Raw genomic sequence first — 8,030 nt, forward strand, 5'->3', positions numbered from 1 at the left:
CCTCCTTGTTGGGATGATCACGCTCACCTTGCTTCTGACTGAAACCCCTTTAATAAACAGATGAATAATTTGAATGTTGCGGTTGTAGTTGTCACAGTGTTGCATAATGCATGGTCAAATCACAGCAACAAAAACATAGGAAATCTACCAGCACTGCGCTCAAATATTAAATGAATGCTCAGGAGAAAGAAAATCCTCTGCTATGTTTTGAGAAGCAGCTGAGCCCCTTCAGCTTCCAGAGTAAAATAAGCTAGAGGGAAAATGAGAATGTCTTCATTAGATCTAGATATACAATCACTTGTACCACGCCAGGATGAGTAATGGATTACACATTTGAATCTATAGGAGCTCAAGATCAGATGACAAAGTCTTGCCTTCGTTAATCTGGTCATTTCTGATGACCCAAGCCTAAAATGATGGAACTCTGTGCACATAAATCATGCATGAAACATGCACGCGGTCATCTAACCCTGACTTAAATGGTTTTGTTGAAAGCAGCAGCAGCAACAGCAGCAGTAGCAGTTGAATGGGGGCTCAGGTGTAATATCCCAGCAGGATTCAAATGTGACAGGAAAAGATATGAAGGGGACATTCATCACGAGCTCGTCTGTCGTTGGAGGGAGAGGATGGCCTTGGAGTTTTCACCTGTCCCCCTGCTCTACACATGCAATGTAATACCAGCAGGAGGTCATTTTATGAAGTAATATTCAGAAGATATTGCATGAACAACTTTATTGCACCACAAGGTCAGGACAGGTGGTAATAATGTCTGACTGTCCTCCTTCCAAAAAGGGACCCCATGGGTCATTTATTCATGCAAACAGTAATGACCTGTAATTACATCACATAAGCTGAGACTAGTGGTTGTGAGAGGTACTGCATGACAAATGTCACAATGTTCTGTAACAAAAAATAGGAATTTTCTGAGCCATGAATCGACCACTAAATGTTCTGGTTCAGTGATATAATGATATAGGTTCTTCATCATACTCTTACACATTTTGACACCATGACACCAAAACAACACCTAACACATAAATTAATGAGACATTGACATTTTCGTGTTGTGGTTTACCCACAATTGTTAGCTTGGATGTTCTTGCCTAAACCCATCAAGCAGAAGACAAAAGCATATTTGTAGAATGAAGTGATGGAGCCCAAAAGTAAAAATACTGTTATCAGCTATTCATTTTGGCAAGATTTTACCAGCTAGTTCTTCATTTTTCATTATGATTAATTGAACTAATTAGTTGAATTGGATCAGCTTTATGTAGTTGTGTAGATTAAATAGTTCATAAATTATTTCCACCAGCTTGATTAAATTGAATCAAAACAACTAGAATCTTGATCCAATTCAATTTTCTTGGGAATGATCAACTTTACACAAACCAAATAACTTGAACCAATTTAAAATCAGTTCACCCATCGCAGTTGAAAAGAAACACATCAGCTCTCATACATTATGCCAACTGAACCCACATAGCTGAAGCAACTGAAATTCTTAATGCTGAAATAAATCCATTTCCTTTTCATGTGTTTTATTTTCATTCAACATGTTATTGTTATGAGTGCATGTTTGAAAGTGTTGCATGTAATCCTGCCATCGCCTTGTCAGAGGTAACACTTAAGAGAGACGTTTCTCCGATGTGGAACCGCTCATACAGTATGACTCATATCCCCCTTCTGCTGAATTTACGGACAGTAATTCAGAGCAGCCGCTCATTCAAGTAATGGTTGTTTTGACTGGAAAACTTGTTTGAAAAAACATTTGCTGACATATAGATGGGATGAATTAATGACTCATTGAAATGAACACATTTTCTTCTGCAGTATATTTATACTTTGACTACCAAGTGCTTATATTTATGATAAAACGTTTGACACACTCTTTTACTGTCCTGCATTATTTTTAACCCAGAACAAAGAAATGAAATACAGGATGACAGATGGGGTGACACTAAATAAAACTGCCAAGCCGTGATGACACATTTTAACATGAGGCTTTCCCAGTTTGACTTTTAGATATTTTTACCCCATGACTCCCTCCAAACATTTGCTATACTTGCTTATTCCAGTACAGGGTTGAGGGGAACTTGCGCCTATACCAGCTGGGATCAGGTGAGAGGCAGGATTCACCCTGGACGGGTGGCAAGTGTACAAAAGAGGGGGTGAGGTTGTTAAAATCTTACGTCCTCTGGTCCTAATTTTAGATTACATGAATTTTAAAATCACTGAATTAGACCTAATTTTCCCCCAGAATGACTTGTTTAGTATATTGTGTAAACAACCTTCAGTCAAACCTCTTGATGGTTAAAAAAGTCTTTTTGGTTTCCTAAACACAGCAGATTCAAAGGTCAGGGTTAAGCACGTAACAGTCTCTTTGGAGTTAGAAGCTCATATAACCATGGATGGAAGAGATTCACCATCCTGTTCAGGCTGAATGGCTGTTTGCCAACAAAGGGGCAACCACCACCGTAGCCTTCTTACATTCTGCCATGCGGTGAACTCCTAGGGTCATTGCACACATGTGAGCAAAGCAACTGCCTGACTGACTGCCCCTCTCACTCCCCCAGGGGCATCCAGGGTGGAGGTGTTCCCAGTTCAGCCCCATGAAAGGGTGGACATGGAAGTGGATGTTGAGACCACCTTAGTATAAGGTCGTCCACGATTCATAAACCATGAGTCACATGCAGGGGAGCAGCCCAGATTCCTGTGTGTCTGTGTGTGTGTGTGTGTGTGTGTGTGATGCTGAGTTGAAGAGTAACAGCTTGAAGTGCTTCTGCGAAGCGTTAAATGTGCACTGACACGATTATTGTCACTTGATTTCTTCAAAGTGCAAAAATAGAAATGGACTGATAGCATACAGTTGAGCATGTGTTGTGTGTCAGGGTAGATCCCATTATCCTGTTATGATCTCTTTGTTTTCAAATATCCCAATATCTGTGGAAGGTTTGAAAGAAATAGTCACCAAATAGCTGCCTCCTAAAACTGATCTTTGTCTCTGGAGGTAAAGACGGGAGCAAAATGGTAATATTATTCAAAAAGAAAAAGAAAAAAAAAACACAGCTTTAACGTTTTAGTTGTGACATATTTCCCTTTTATATTATAATGAAATAACGGACTGTTCTTATGGAAAAAATCTCGGGCTGCTTTGGACACTATATCAGCATCGACTTCAAATCGTGCGTCATTGCGCAGCGGCGCGTCCAGCCCAAAGTAGTTAATGGGAATCCGCTGACTGAGCAGAACCAGTTGTTTGTGCGGGCATATGTTTGCGCGGATCAGCAGGTGTTGTCTTTAAAGAAAAAAAAAAAAAAACAAAAGAGAGAAGGAGGAGAACGGGAAAAGAAAGCCGAATGGAAATCAGCGTTGCAGAAACGCCAATCTAAGGGAAAACTCTGGAGTCTTATTTCCAGGATGCGCTGACATAAATGTGACATGCTCGTGGCGATCGGCAGGATCAGGTAAAGTTCCGCTTTCAACTTCAATAGTCTTTTTGTCTTTAAATATTAGGACAAACATTTTGTGTTTGTGACCAATTTTTTGTGATGCTTGTTGATTTTCATGCGCTCTTTTTCTTCATCAACGCATCTTTGAATGGAGCGTGCGGTCTAATCTCACTGCGCGCTGACAAATTGAACTTTGATGTGCAAAAAGCTCCTTTCCTCATATAGTTCCAATGGTGTTACTTGACCAAATGCATTGATCGTGTCTGTGCATGTGTCTGTGTGCGTTCTTTCATTGTGCGTGCGTGCGCCTTCCATCCTAAATTCAGCTGCTCCCATTTATTTCTGTCTGTGTGACCGGGTGCACCAGTGCGTGCGATTTTTCCTCCTTGGTGTGAATGAGGGTTAGGAGGTTAAGTTTTTGCTTAACCTCGTAATCTTTGATTCATTTTTATCATTAAATTATTTATTTTTCCTCCAAGAGGTTTATTTTATTTTATTTTTTTCTGACATAATGTTTCCCCATTTTTTCCCCCCACATTTATTCCAACTGTAGTCAAGCTCATGAACAATGGGCTTAGGGCTGATTTTAAAAATGACTCTTATTAAAGTGACAAGAAGGTTGAGATCGGGACTTAATTTAATAGAGACCCTAAAGGAAATGTGGTATAGATATGAAGATATAAAGTCGTTGTAACTGAGATGCCACAGACATGAGAAATGTATCAAGGCTTATCCTTTTTAAGACCATCTAAACTTGTTTATTAGACAGTTTATATCAATGCTCATATCAAATTTAGTGAGTCTCTCTCCCAGCAACTATACATTAGATGCTCCCAGAAATGCATGGATCTCATTGCGATTAAAGCTGTAATTAAAATCGAGCTAATGCCCCATGAAGCCTTATGGTGAGTTTCTCTAAGCCTTCCTCTAATTCTCTAACTATATTTACCACAATGATAATGCATGCGATCAGTAGAACAACCATATTTAATTAGAGAATTTTATTTATTTACTTTCTTTTTTCATGTGTATAAACTGCCAGCTTCCTTTCAGATTCAGCTCTCCACTTTCAGAACAACCATCATGAGAAAGAAGGGTGGGGAAGGCAGACAGAATCAGATTTACATAAATAGAGTTGTGCAGAGATAATGGAAAGGCTCCCTGTTATCATCAAAACTATAGGAGCCGGGAGGGTTGTTTTCTTCTTTCACTCTAAATGAAGAAAATAAGAGATTTTCTTTCTTTCTTTCTTTATTTGAAGAAGAAAAAATGCAGTTTACCTCAAAAAAGAAAGAAAAGAATAAATCCACTTCAGACTTAAGGTTTGAAGTGGATTTGTCTCTTGGACATGCTCCTTATCTTTATTTGTGTTTTGTTTTTTTTCACTTTTCTTACTCTGTATTGATCTTTTCTTTCTCTCTCAGCTTACGTTTTGTTTTGTTTTTCTGTTTATTGACCGCTTTCTGTGCTATGGCAAGTTAAATGGAATGATCTCCTGTGCCACTGGAAAGGGTGCCTAATGATTCATCTCACTGATTTGGAGTGTGTCTCTATACATGTGTGCGCCTCCATTATAAATTCTGGATATATTTAAATTTGCACCTAATTGATTTTGGCACTGAATTCAAAGATACAGTTTAGACTGCACAGGTTCATTTGCAGCACAGGTACGTCATGGTAGCATCTGTGCCACTTTCTGGTTCCTGTCTTCTGGGGCCTACTTTGACTCAGTGTCATATGTCATCATTAATGTAATTTGATGGAAGATGTCCTTCTGGTGCTGTCCATTCATGTGCTGTCACATTTTCCTCACATGTTTTCAGATCAACTCCTTTCCTTTTGGCTTCACTTATTAAGCTTTACATTTGACAGAAATATGGCCAAAGACCAGAGGTGTGGTCTGGAGGGGCCAGAAGTTCTCAAGCAATCACATGCAGCACATTATAGTAGTTTTCATATGTCAGTATTTCTTGAGTTTATACCATACCTGTCTCATCTGCTTAACATCAACTGAATCTTATGTGGTTGCATCTGCACCCTGTAATACTGGTTTATTCTCTGAACAATTCATCCTTGAAAAACTTATCTATAGTGACTTATAGGTGGGTGAGCTGTAATGAAGTGTAAGGGATGGACCTGCAGGGATAATATTTCTCAAAACACAACTTTGTACCTTTTGTATAGTTTTTATGGTGGAGTGTCCATAGGTTGCTAGAGCTAAGACCAGAAGCATCCATGATTCCATTTATTTGAATTTATTCAGTATATGTAATTGATATCAAATCAAATTTTATTTTTAAAGCACTTTTCATACATAAGTGACACAAAGTGCTTTACATAATACAATGCACACAAAAAATAAAAATAATATAAAACAGCATTTAAAAGTCCACACCTATATGTAAGATATGTAAGGGATAATGCCCGACAAGGTCTCCATTATCATATATTAATGGACAACACAGAGGCATAAATTGTCCAACGTAACACCCTCTAGCCAATCAGAATCGAGTATTCACCCAGACCATGTTTTAAATATTTTTAATGGCATATAAACTCGATGAACAGTGCATCAACAGCAATGTTAGAGTACCATAAACTTAAAAGGAAAATAGGTGTATTATTATTTATGTCTGTGCACATGACTGATAATGTTATTTAGCCATTTGTTCTCATTCTAATCAAAGGGACAAGGTTTGTGCCAATTACTCCCATCTAGTGGTGAAGTTGGAGATTGCAGCTTTATTAAATTGTAAGTTCTAGTAGATGTGAGAACAACTGCATTTGAGGGTATCTATGATGGTGCTGGTTCCAGTCTAGTTATATAAAAAATGTAATTTAGTCAGTCTGTTTTATTGTAAGGTTTGTAGGTAACCATGGCAACCAGAAAATAAGGCCTCCATGAACGTGACTCTTATGAAACAGTTTTTTAACTCAACTGAAGTCACATTTTCTTCTAAATCAAACATATGAAGTTAAAGCTGTTGGGCCACTGATGCACCTTTTAACTGGCAAAGAAAGCAGTAACGTAGGTGAAACAGGCCTGCCTAGCAGAACCCATCCCTCCAACCCATGGTGCTGTAATTAATCAGATTTCAAAACATTGGCTTTTTGTAAGGACACAGTTATGCAAGGCCTAATTGCCTCTGTTCAGCATATGTGAATTATGAAAAGAGCAGTGAGTTGAGGGGTAGGATTTTTTTTGCATAGATTTTTTTGAATGCATAGTATGGTTGATTTAGCAAAGTAACGCAAGACGACATTATCAGAGGAACAGAGTCTAAAAAAGGGATACTGCAAGAGATAAGAATGTCTGTTAATGACTAGAGAGAGCACACAGTACAGGTAAGATGAAAGATGGATGCCAAATTAGCCGTCATTAAGAGTCGGATCACTGAGAAAATCTCCCAAAGTTCCATAGTGGGTCTTTTAAGTGCATGCACTTGTGGGCAAATCCAGTAAAAAAAATTCCCACTCTCCTTTGGTTTGGTTTGTTTTCACAGTGTACTTCACTCAAAGGGATGAAACTGCCTAAACAATGTCATGCACTTACAACCACTTGCGAAAAAGAAAATTAAGATTAAGTTTTTACTTTGGTGTTAAAATACAGTTTTCACCATCATCTGTCCAGTTTGATTAGCAGGTGAAGCAGAGCGCTATCAAAAATGTAGAGCTATGAATCTTTTACCCTACATCATTTCCTCTTTTTAGTTCACTGGATGGTCCTTTGCTTTCACACTGTAAGCAAACCACACCAGGGTACACTTGCAAGTGAACCAAGACCCCTAGTTTTCAAGAGTTCACTTCTTTGATCCATACCGGTGCGCAAATAAGTGTTTACACCTCTCCAAATAAACCATACTATCAGTGGAAGCAGACCAGGGTTTATTTAAAACAGTGCCAATGTGGATGTGCCCTTAGTCAAGGAAGGTACACAAACTTTGCCATAAGAGATATTTTGAACTGGCTGCCATCCATCCGTCCGTCCATAAAATCCAACTCAGGGTCTGGGTTGAGCACCCAGAGAGATGCACATATATTACATGCAAACTCCACACAAAAAGGTCCTAACCAAGGTTGAACCAGGAACCATGAGTAAATAAGTACATTAACAGTGCGTGGATCTGATCATTTTTCTTCTTTGTTGCCCTCTGAACAGCAAGCTTCTCTTCTTGTGTGCGTTTTCTTGGTATAAGTGTTCTTGCATGCAGAAGGACCTGCAGTGGGAACAGATATACATGGTGATCAAAGCACTTTTTTTTTTGTTTTTATTAATATAACACATTTTTATTCTAGTTATTCCTTATGTTTTTGTTTTTACAATATGTTCACAGTAATCCCCTCCTTATATTTTCCATAATTTTCCTATCCTGCCTCATGCTGCCTCACCATCTTCATCATCATATCATCACTGCTGTATTAGCAGCCCCTACAGATTTGTTCCCCTATGGTGTATCTATAAGTAGCACTGTTGCTGACTCACCCTAATAATAATGCAGAATGATGGACACTGGAGACCTGTCTGGGGTGATGAGAAATTTAAAGTCATTTAGATTTTAATTCAAAGTGTCTAATCCTGCT

At 38.6% G+C, this 8,030-nt stretch overlaps 1 protein-coding gene across 1 annotated transcript in view; it reads left to right on the forward strand.

Moving 5' to 3' along the window:
• Positions 1 to 3,219: 3,219 nt before the first annotated feature.
• The window catches only part of LOC121655423 (gamma-aminobutyric acid receptor subunit pi), an 85,447-nt gene continuing 80,636 nt past the window's right edge, over positions 3,220 to 8,030 (forward strand). The window contains exon 1 of the mRNA XM_042010044.1: positions 3,220 to 3,464. The gene's annotated coding sequence lies outside the window, so the exon portion shown is untranslated. The remainder of the gene's footprint in view (positions 3,465 to 8,030) is intronic.

This window comes from Melanotaenia boesemani, chromosome 16, assembly GCF_017639745.1.
Source record: "Melanotaenia boesemani isolate fMelBoe1 chromosome 16, fMelBoe1.pri, whole genome shotgun sequence".
Lineage (NCBI taxonomy): Eukaryota > Metazoa > Chordata > Actinopteri > Atheriniformes > Melanotaeniidae > Melanotaenia > Melanotaenia boesemani.